At 39.7% G+C, this 7,126-nt stretch overlaps 1 protein-coding gene across 1 annotated transcript in view; it reads left to right on the top strand.

The window, feature by feature from the left end:
- Nucleotides 1–7,126, top strand: part of LOC106522895 (contactin-associated protein-like 4) — a gene marked incomplete in the record, with an annotated part of 103,624 nt that overhangs the window by 30,197 nt on the left and 66,301 nt on the right.

Below are 7,126 nucleotides of genomic sequence, written 5' to 3'. Positions count from 1 at the left end.
TAAAATGTTAGTGGAAAAGTTTTAACACTCAAAAAGTGACCTAAATAATGAAAAATATGTTGGTGAAATTTTTCAACATTTAATTTTACACTTGGCTTCCCAAAACTAATCAGTAGCTCAAAGCAAAACTGCCTAAATTGTTAAGGTTCTCAGGCAGGAATGAACCCATGATGCAGGCAGAGCAAGGTTCCAGGAAAAACAAAGAATTTATTAAACAAAAAGGTGCTGACTGGGCAGCTCAAAAAAAAAAAAATCCTCTGGGAGACGTGACAAGGCAGGACAAGGCACAATACGGACTACAACCAAACATAACCAAACAAACAATGACTCGACAGGGAAGTGAAGACAAGAGACAGAATATAAAGGTGAAACYAATGAGCACAAACAGGGGACACCTGGGGGAGAAACATGAGGATCAGGTGTGAGTGGGCGGGGCTGGAGCAAAGACAGACAGGAGGAAGAAAACAGGAACATGACAGAAACTAAAATAAAACACTAACACAGACAAGAATCATAACATAAATGCTCAAATCAAAGCTTTTTACACCTCAAATAAAAATATGAAGCTGGTGAAACATTTATCTGTTAACATGTTTTGGACACCAATTAACTCCAGATATTAAAGTTAGGTTTATCTGCCAACGAAGGGGCTGTTTACCAGTTTTACTCAATTCTAATGAGATCATTTACTTCATGTTACCCCCCAAGAAAAATGATTTATTTTTGATTCTAGCATATTAAATTTTAATTCTGTCCCGTTTGTTGCAGCCATAATTAAAAGTAGATTGTATCAGTAATCAGTGATGATGAAGAAACACACAGAGTTGGAGTTTACGTGGAATAAATGACTGGTTGAGCTGCAGATCTCAGCAGCAGCTGAAGGTTCTGGTGGGTCAGGACATTGTCACACTTCCTTCCCGGTTGAATTAAGGGTCCAGCCAATCTCATCTGGTTTTACCGAGGAAATCAATGAATGAATGAAAGTCTCTGTCTAATTTCCCCCGTGCCGCTGCTGCTAATGCTCCGCCTTTTAGTACCCCGAGGAGCGGCGTCGCTTTCACCTCATTTTCTTCCTAAATGACGAGATCATCCAACAATATCAGCATCAGAATACAGACAGGTGCTGTCGACTGAAGGCATTTAGAAGTTAACACCTGTTTCCACATGATAACCATGTTTACAGCTGTTTTATGTCAAATATTTGTTTAGACAACAAATCAAAATCATCCAGGTTATTTCAAAATAAGAGCCCAAACCTCAGTTTATTTGTGACTCATCCCATCAAACCAAGGATCAGTCCCAAAGTGGTKTTTGGAAAAAATAAGCAGCTATGTTTTTGTTAAAGTGTATTTTGTCATAATTTGATGAATAAATACATTATCTGCAAGTCATTTAAATGACATATCTGAAGTATTAGCTTGGAGATTTTTTGGAAAACACAGAGCTTTTTTTTTTTCTTTCCAGCTGCTAAAACCTGAAATATCCAAATATTCTTCAAAGTTTCCTCTTAAACATGACATCAAAAATTCTTCATTAGAAAATCCTAAAGGATTCAGACCAAATATTCATCCTGATTAGGAAGACAAACCATAACATCTGGATGATCCATGTATCAAAATGTAGCTTAAAAAGCAGGAAAATTTAAATGTTTTGAGGTCAGTTTGATGTCATGAGTCATAACAGGAAATAAAGGAAACCCTTTCAGGTGTTAGAGAAGAGCAGTTTGTTCCAAAAGGTCTGATTTTTGCTTTTTAATTGAACCAAATTTTCTACAACTGACCTGATTTCCAAAGCAGTGGAAAATCCTGCAAGAATAAAAGCTCACTTGTTCAGACTTGTGTGATTTAATAAATCAAGTAATTTTACAGGCAACATTTTGTTGTTGCCTTTACCAGCAGAGCTCACCTAAATAGCTTCAGTTTTGTCAGAAACTTACCAAAAACCAACAGTTGTGATAAACTGTGTCCTTCTCAGCATCTGGTCTGAAGTCACACAGAGCAGTGTTTAAATATTCCACTACAAAGTGGGACAGTTTTACTCTCGTCACGCTGTGTTTAGTTATTTATTCTGCAACAGAAAGTCTGCACCTCTGCTTTTTATTATCTTAAGAGTTAATAGCCATGTTTCCATCAACACTTTTTTATGCACATTTTGAAGTATTGCATTAAAAAGGCTGGATGGAAACGGTAAAATTCGCAAAAATTTTCCACAATTTGGCAAAAACTTTTTTATGATTGTTTGAGGTGGTTTTTTGGGGGGATTTTCCGAAAAAGAACAAACATTTACCTCGATCAGCTGTTCCTGCTGTCCAGTAATTGTAGCGGCTCAGCTGGACCCTCCTYCTGCTGTCAGCGTCTTCCTTGAAATTACCGTAACGTGAAGAGAGTTACATTTCTTTTTACATCCTCAGACAGCGTGTAACATCGCCAATACTAGTTGTTATGACAGAATAATTACAACTTTCCTGATAACTTCCCTCCATTGTCCTGAGATGTGTCCCTGTGAGTTTGTGACTTTACTTCCTGCTTACAGCCATGTGTAACAGCAACGTCTGACATAAATACACTTGGCGTACCCTGGATGATTCGTCAGCTGATGGAAACATTTCTTTTTTTTGCGACATTTTAAAAGTTCACATTAAAACTGGATGGAACAACAGTTATTGTCTTCAGCAACACCAAACATATCAGATTACAGCAGACATTGATGTAATTAAACATTTTAAATGTGTAMCTTTACTTGCTTTCTGATCGCTTTACATTTGAGGTTTTCCCTTGAAAAATCGAAACTTACAGGTTGTTACTGGAAAAGACCAGGAAACCCAGACCTGCTGGACCCATACAGGTAGAATCTAGGGGTGCTATGGGGGTCTGCACCTGTCGGCTCGTTCTTCCTCTGTGGTTTCTGGCTCTGAGGTTTTGGCAGCAGATCATGTGGGCCCTGTAGGCTGCAGGGTGGGGACTCTGTGGTTTAAGGACAGATGATGTTATGCATTTGGTTTATTAGATGTTTGTTGCACGTTAAATATTTTATTCTGTCTCATCATTTATACAGCGGGTAAAATAAGTATTGAACACGTCACCATTTTTCTCAGTAAATATATTACTAGAGGTGCTAATGACATGAAATTTTCACCAGATGTYGGTRACAACCCAAGTGATCCATACATACAAAGAAATCAAACCATAAATRTCCAGAAATGAAGTTATTTGTAATAATGTGGAATGGCACAGGGAAAAAGTATTGAACACATGAAGAAAGGGAGGTGTAAAAAGGCATGGAAAGCCAAGACACCAGCTGAACTCTCTCAGTAATTAGAAAACAAGCCTGCCCCTTGTCAGTGCAAGTTAATATCAGCTGGTTCAGTCCCAAATGATGGCCAGGTGTCACACAAGAACCATCTGATGATGGGTAAAAGTAAAGAGCTCTCTCAAGACCTTCACAACCTTATTGTTGCAAAGCATAATGATGGCATCGGTTACAGAAGAATGTCTAAACTTCTGAAGGTTCCAGTGAGCACTGTTGGGGCCATAATTCAGAAGTGGAAAGAACATTATTTCACCATAAACCGACCACAACCAGGTGCTCCTCACAAGATTTCTGACAGAGGAGTGAAAAGAATTATCAGAAGAGTTGTCCAAGAGCCAAGGACCACTTGTGGAGAGCTTCAGAAAGACCTGGAATTAGCAGGTACGATTGTTTCAAAGAAAACAATAAGTAATGCACTGAACCACCATGGCCTGTCTGCACGCTCACCACGCAAGACTCCACTGCTGAAGAAACAGCATGTTGAAGCTCCTTTAAAGTTTGCTGCACAACATTTAAACAAGCCTGTGTAATACTGGGAGAATATAGTCTGGTCAGATGAGACCAACATTGAACTGTTTGGATGCCAGAATACACATCATGTTTGGAGGTCAAATGGCACTGCACATCAGCCCAAAAACACCATACCAACAGTGAAGTTTGGAGGTGGGAACATCATGGTGTGGGGCTGTTTTTCAGCATATGGTACTGGCAAACTTCAAATAATTGAAGGAAGGATGAGTGGAAAAATGTACAGAGACATTCTTGATAAAAATCTGCTTCCATCTACCAGGATGATGAAGATGAAACGTGGCTGGACATTTCAGCAAGACAATGAGSCCAAACACAAAGCCAAGGAAACTCTCAGTTGGTTTCAGAGAAAGAAACTAAAGCTGCTGGAATGGCCCAGCCAATCACCTGACCTGAATCCAACAGAAAATCTATGGAAAGAACTAAAGATCAGAGTTCATAGAAGAGGTCCACGAAACCTTCAAGATTTGAAGACTGTTTGTGTGGAAGAATGGGCCAAAATCACACCTGAGCAATGCATGCCACTAGTTTCTCCATACAGGAGGCGTCTTGAAGCTGTCATTGACAACAAAGGCTTTTGTACAAAGTATTAGATAAATTTCAGTAAGGGTGTTCAATACTTTTTCCCTGTGCCATTCCACATTATTACAAATAACTTCATTTCTGGACATTTATGGTTTGATTTCTTTGTATGTATGGATCACTTGGGTTGTTACCAACATCTGGTGAAAATTTCATGTCATTAGCGCCTCTAGTAATATATTTACTGAGAAAAATGGTGACGTGTTCAATACTTATTTTACCCGCTGTATATCAAGAGCCAAAAATGTTTTCAAAGCTTCTGTGCTGCTAGGATGTCTTTCCTAATAAAAAGCTTTCTTCTTGTTTTTTATTTGAATTTCAATTTCTAAAACCTCTTCTRCTATCTTTTCTCCTCCAGTCTGTCTTCCTTTCTGTAAATTATCTCTCAAATTATCTCCTTGTCATATTTACATTTTAATCATAAGTTTTTTTTTTACCATCTGTCTCATCTTTTCCCGAGGAATAAATCCAGCTCGCCAACTTTTAATGGAAATCCGCGTGTTTAAATGTTTGCTTTCTCGGGCAGCGCAGACAATTATCAGTTATGCTGCTGCAATTATGCTGGAATCGCCTTTAAAAAGCAAATCCATGTGTCACTTTAATCAGTTTCCAAATGACTTTGATGTAAAAGGCAGAGTGTAGCTTTGGTTGGAGCCTGATATGAGCGCATGTGTGAGACTTGCCAACTAATTAAGTGTTTATTCGTGTCTCCCTGACACGTCCCGTGTCTCCCTGTGTGAGTTCAGTGTTCGGTGTTTCAGCGTTACACTTGAAGCTTGAATGGAAAATGTCGTGCCTGCAGGAAACATTCAGTGTTGGCCAGTCTGCTGGTGCACAGAGCCCATTAGTCTCTCAGTCCGGATGACACGTTATCAGCCTGCTGAAATTACCATCCAGTCCTGGTATTCTAATGCAAATGATGAGCTCTCACTCTGGGGGCTTTTCTTTTTCTTCCCTTTCAGCTTCTCGGCTGTCTGCAGCGCTGCCAGTTCACTCCTTCACCTGTCTGACTGAAACAGCTCGCTGCTTCCTGTGTCTGCTCGCCCTTTCCCTTTCTGCTCCATTCACGTCTCTTTGGGTTTCTGTCCGGTGGAATATCAGCACATTATTAATGATTCAGCAATGCTTTGTTTTTATTTACCCACGCATCCACGTCACASATACAGCGGCTCTGCTGACCACTGAGGCTGCACGTCGGGCTTCGTCTCTCCTCAAAGGCAAAGCAGGAAGCCTGACTGACTGACTTCTTTCTCTTTGTGCAGCTTTTAGAGTTCGAGTAACAGAAGACAAATCAGYTGAGTTGGTTTCAGGTGACCACATCCTTAAAAGTGAATGGCTTCTGGGAGAAGTGCGACCTGAAGTTTTAGTTTTAATTTAATGGGACTGAATTTGTCTTGGATTTTGCCAGATAACAACACATTGCAGTTTCACTTTATATAGACCCCAACTGAAAGATTTAAATRTGAAAAAGAAGGATTCAAAAGCATCACATGTTCATCCAGGGGGAAGTCGGAGTAGAGCCGCTGCTCCTCCACATCGAARGGAGTCAGTTGAGGTGGTTCMTCTGATTAGGAYGCCTCCCTTTAGAGGTGCTTCCATGACCCACTGGTAGGAGGCCCCAGAGAAGACCCAGGACTCACTGAAGGGTATCCTCTCTGGCCTGGGAACGCCTCGGGGTCCCCCAGGATGAGCTGGACAGTGAAGCTGGGGACAGGGAGGTCTGGGTTTCTCTCCTGGACCTGTTGCCTCTGCGACCCGACTACAGATAAGCAGAAGAAGACAGAGATATGTTCAATTTAAACAGCTGAAGTGACTGAAAATAAGTCAAGAAATGTGACAAACATGGAAGATCAGTTTGTGATCAAGAAGTCTGACATTTTTAAAGTATTACATGTTTACGCTCAAACTGATTGAGCAAAATGCAAATAAAAATGCCAACATTTCAGAATTTTCCATCATAAAACTGGAAAAACACAGTTTATTCAGAAGAACTTCTTTCATGTTTAATTTGATAGTTTTCAATGCCTACTTTTAAAACTCCATCTCCTTCCCCRCTCACTGAGTGAGAATAAAAGCAGGTTAAATGAACTACATGTTGCCAGTCCGAAGGGAAGTTTCCTGGAAACCAATTTTCTTTGTAATTTGGTACCAATCAGGGAAAATAGCAGAGTGCTCAATTAGTACAATTCCAGTTAATCAAGTCCAATTATTGCCGGCGCAGCCTCAGGAGTCTTTCACACAATAAACATAACGTCAGTAGTTGGTTGTATTTAAATTGCCTTTAATTGTACAACTGTTGTCTGAAAATGTTCAGTGTGGGGATATTGTGCCTCAAAGTCCTTATCTATTATTTTTTTATACAAGCCTGTTGAGTGTCAGATTCTCTGGGCTTRCCTCAGACTTTTAATTTTTTAAAATAAAACCATTTTGGAGCAGAACAGCTAAAGAGCAGCTGTGTTGGTTTACAGCACAAAATGTTCACTCAGATTTTATTCAGTGGCGACATTTTCTGTTTGTATTTCCTAAATTTGCCTTGAAACCTGATGACTGGATATTATACACACTTGGTGTGTGACAACGGCATCTGTTGAAGCTGTTGGAAAAGGATTGATGGCAGAAGACTTTAAAGATACTGCCAGCATAATTTATTGAGAATAAAACAAAAAAGTCTTTTGGTTGTGGTTCTGCTCATTTATTTATATATATA

Source organism: Austrofundulus limnaeus, unplaced genomic scaffold (genome assembly GCF_001266775.1).
Source record: "Austrofundulus limnaeus strain Quisiro unplaced genomic scaffold, Austrofundulus_limnaeus-1.0 Scaffold139, whole genome shotgun sequence".
In the NCBI taxonomy this organism is placed as follows: Eukaryota; Metazoa; Chordata; class Actinopteri; order Cyprinodontiformes; family Rivulidae; genus Austrofundulus; species Austrofundulus limnaeus.
This window is presented reverse-complemented; position numbering and strand designations above follow the sequence as displayed.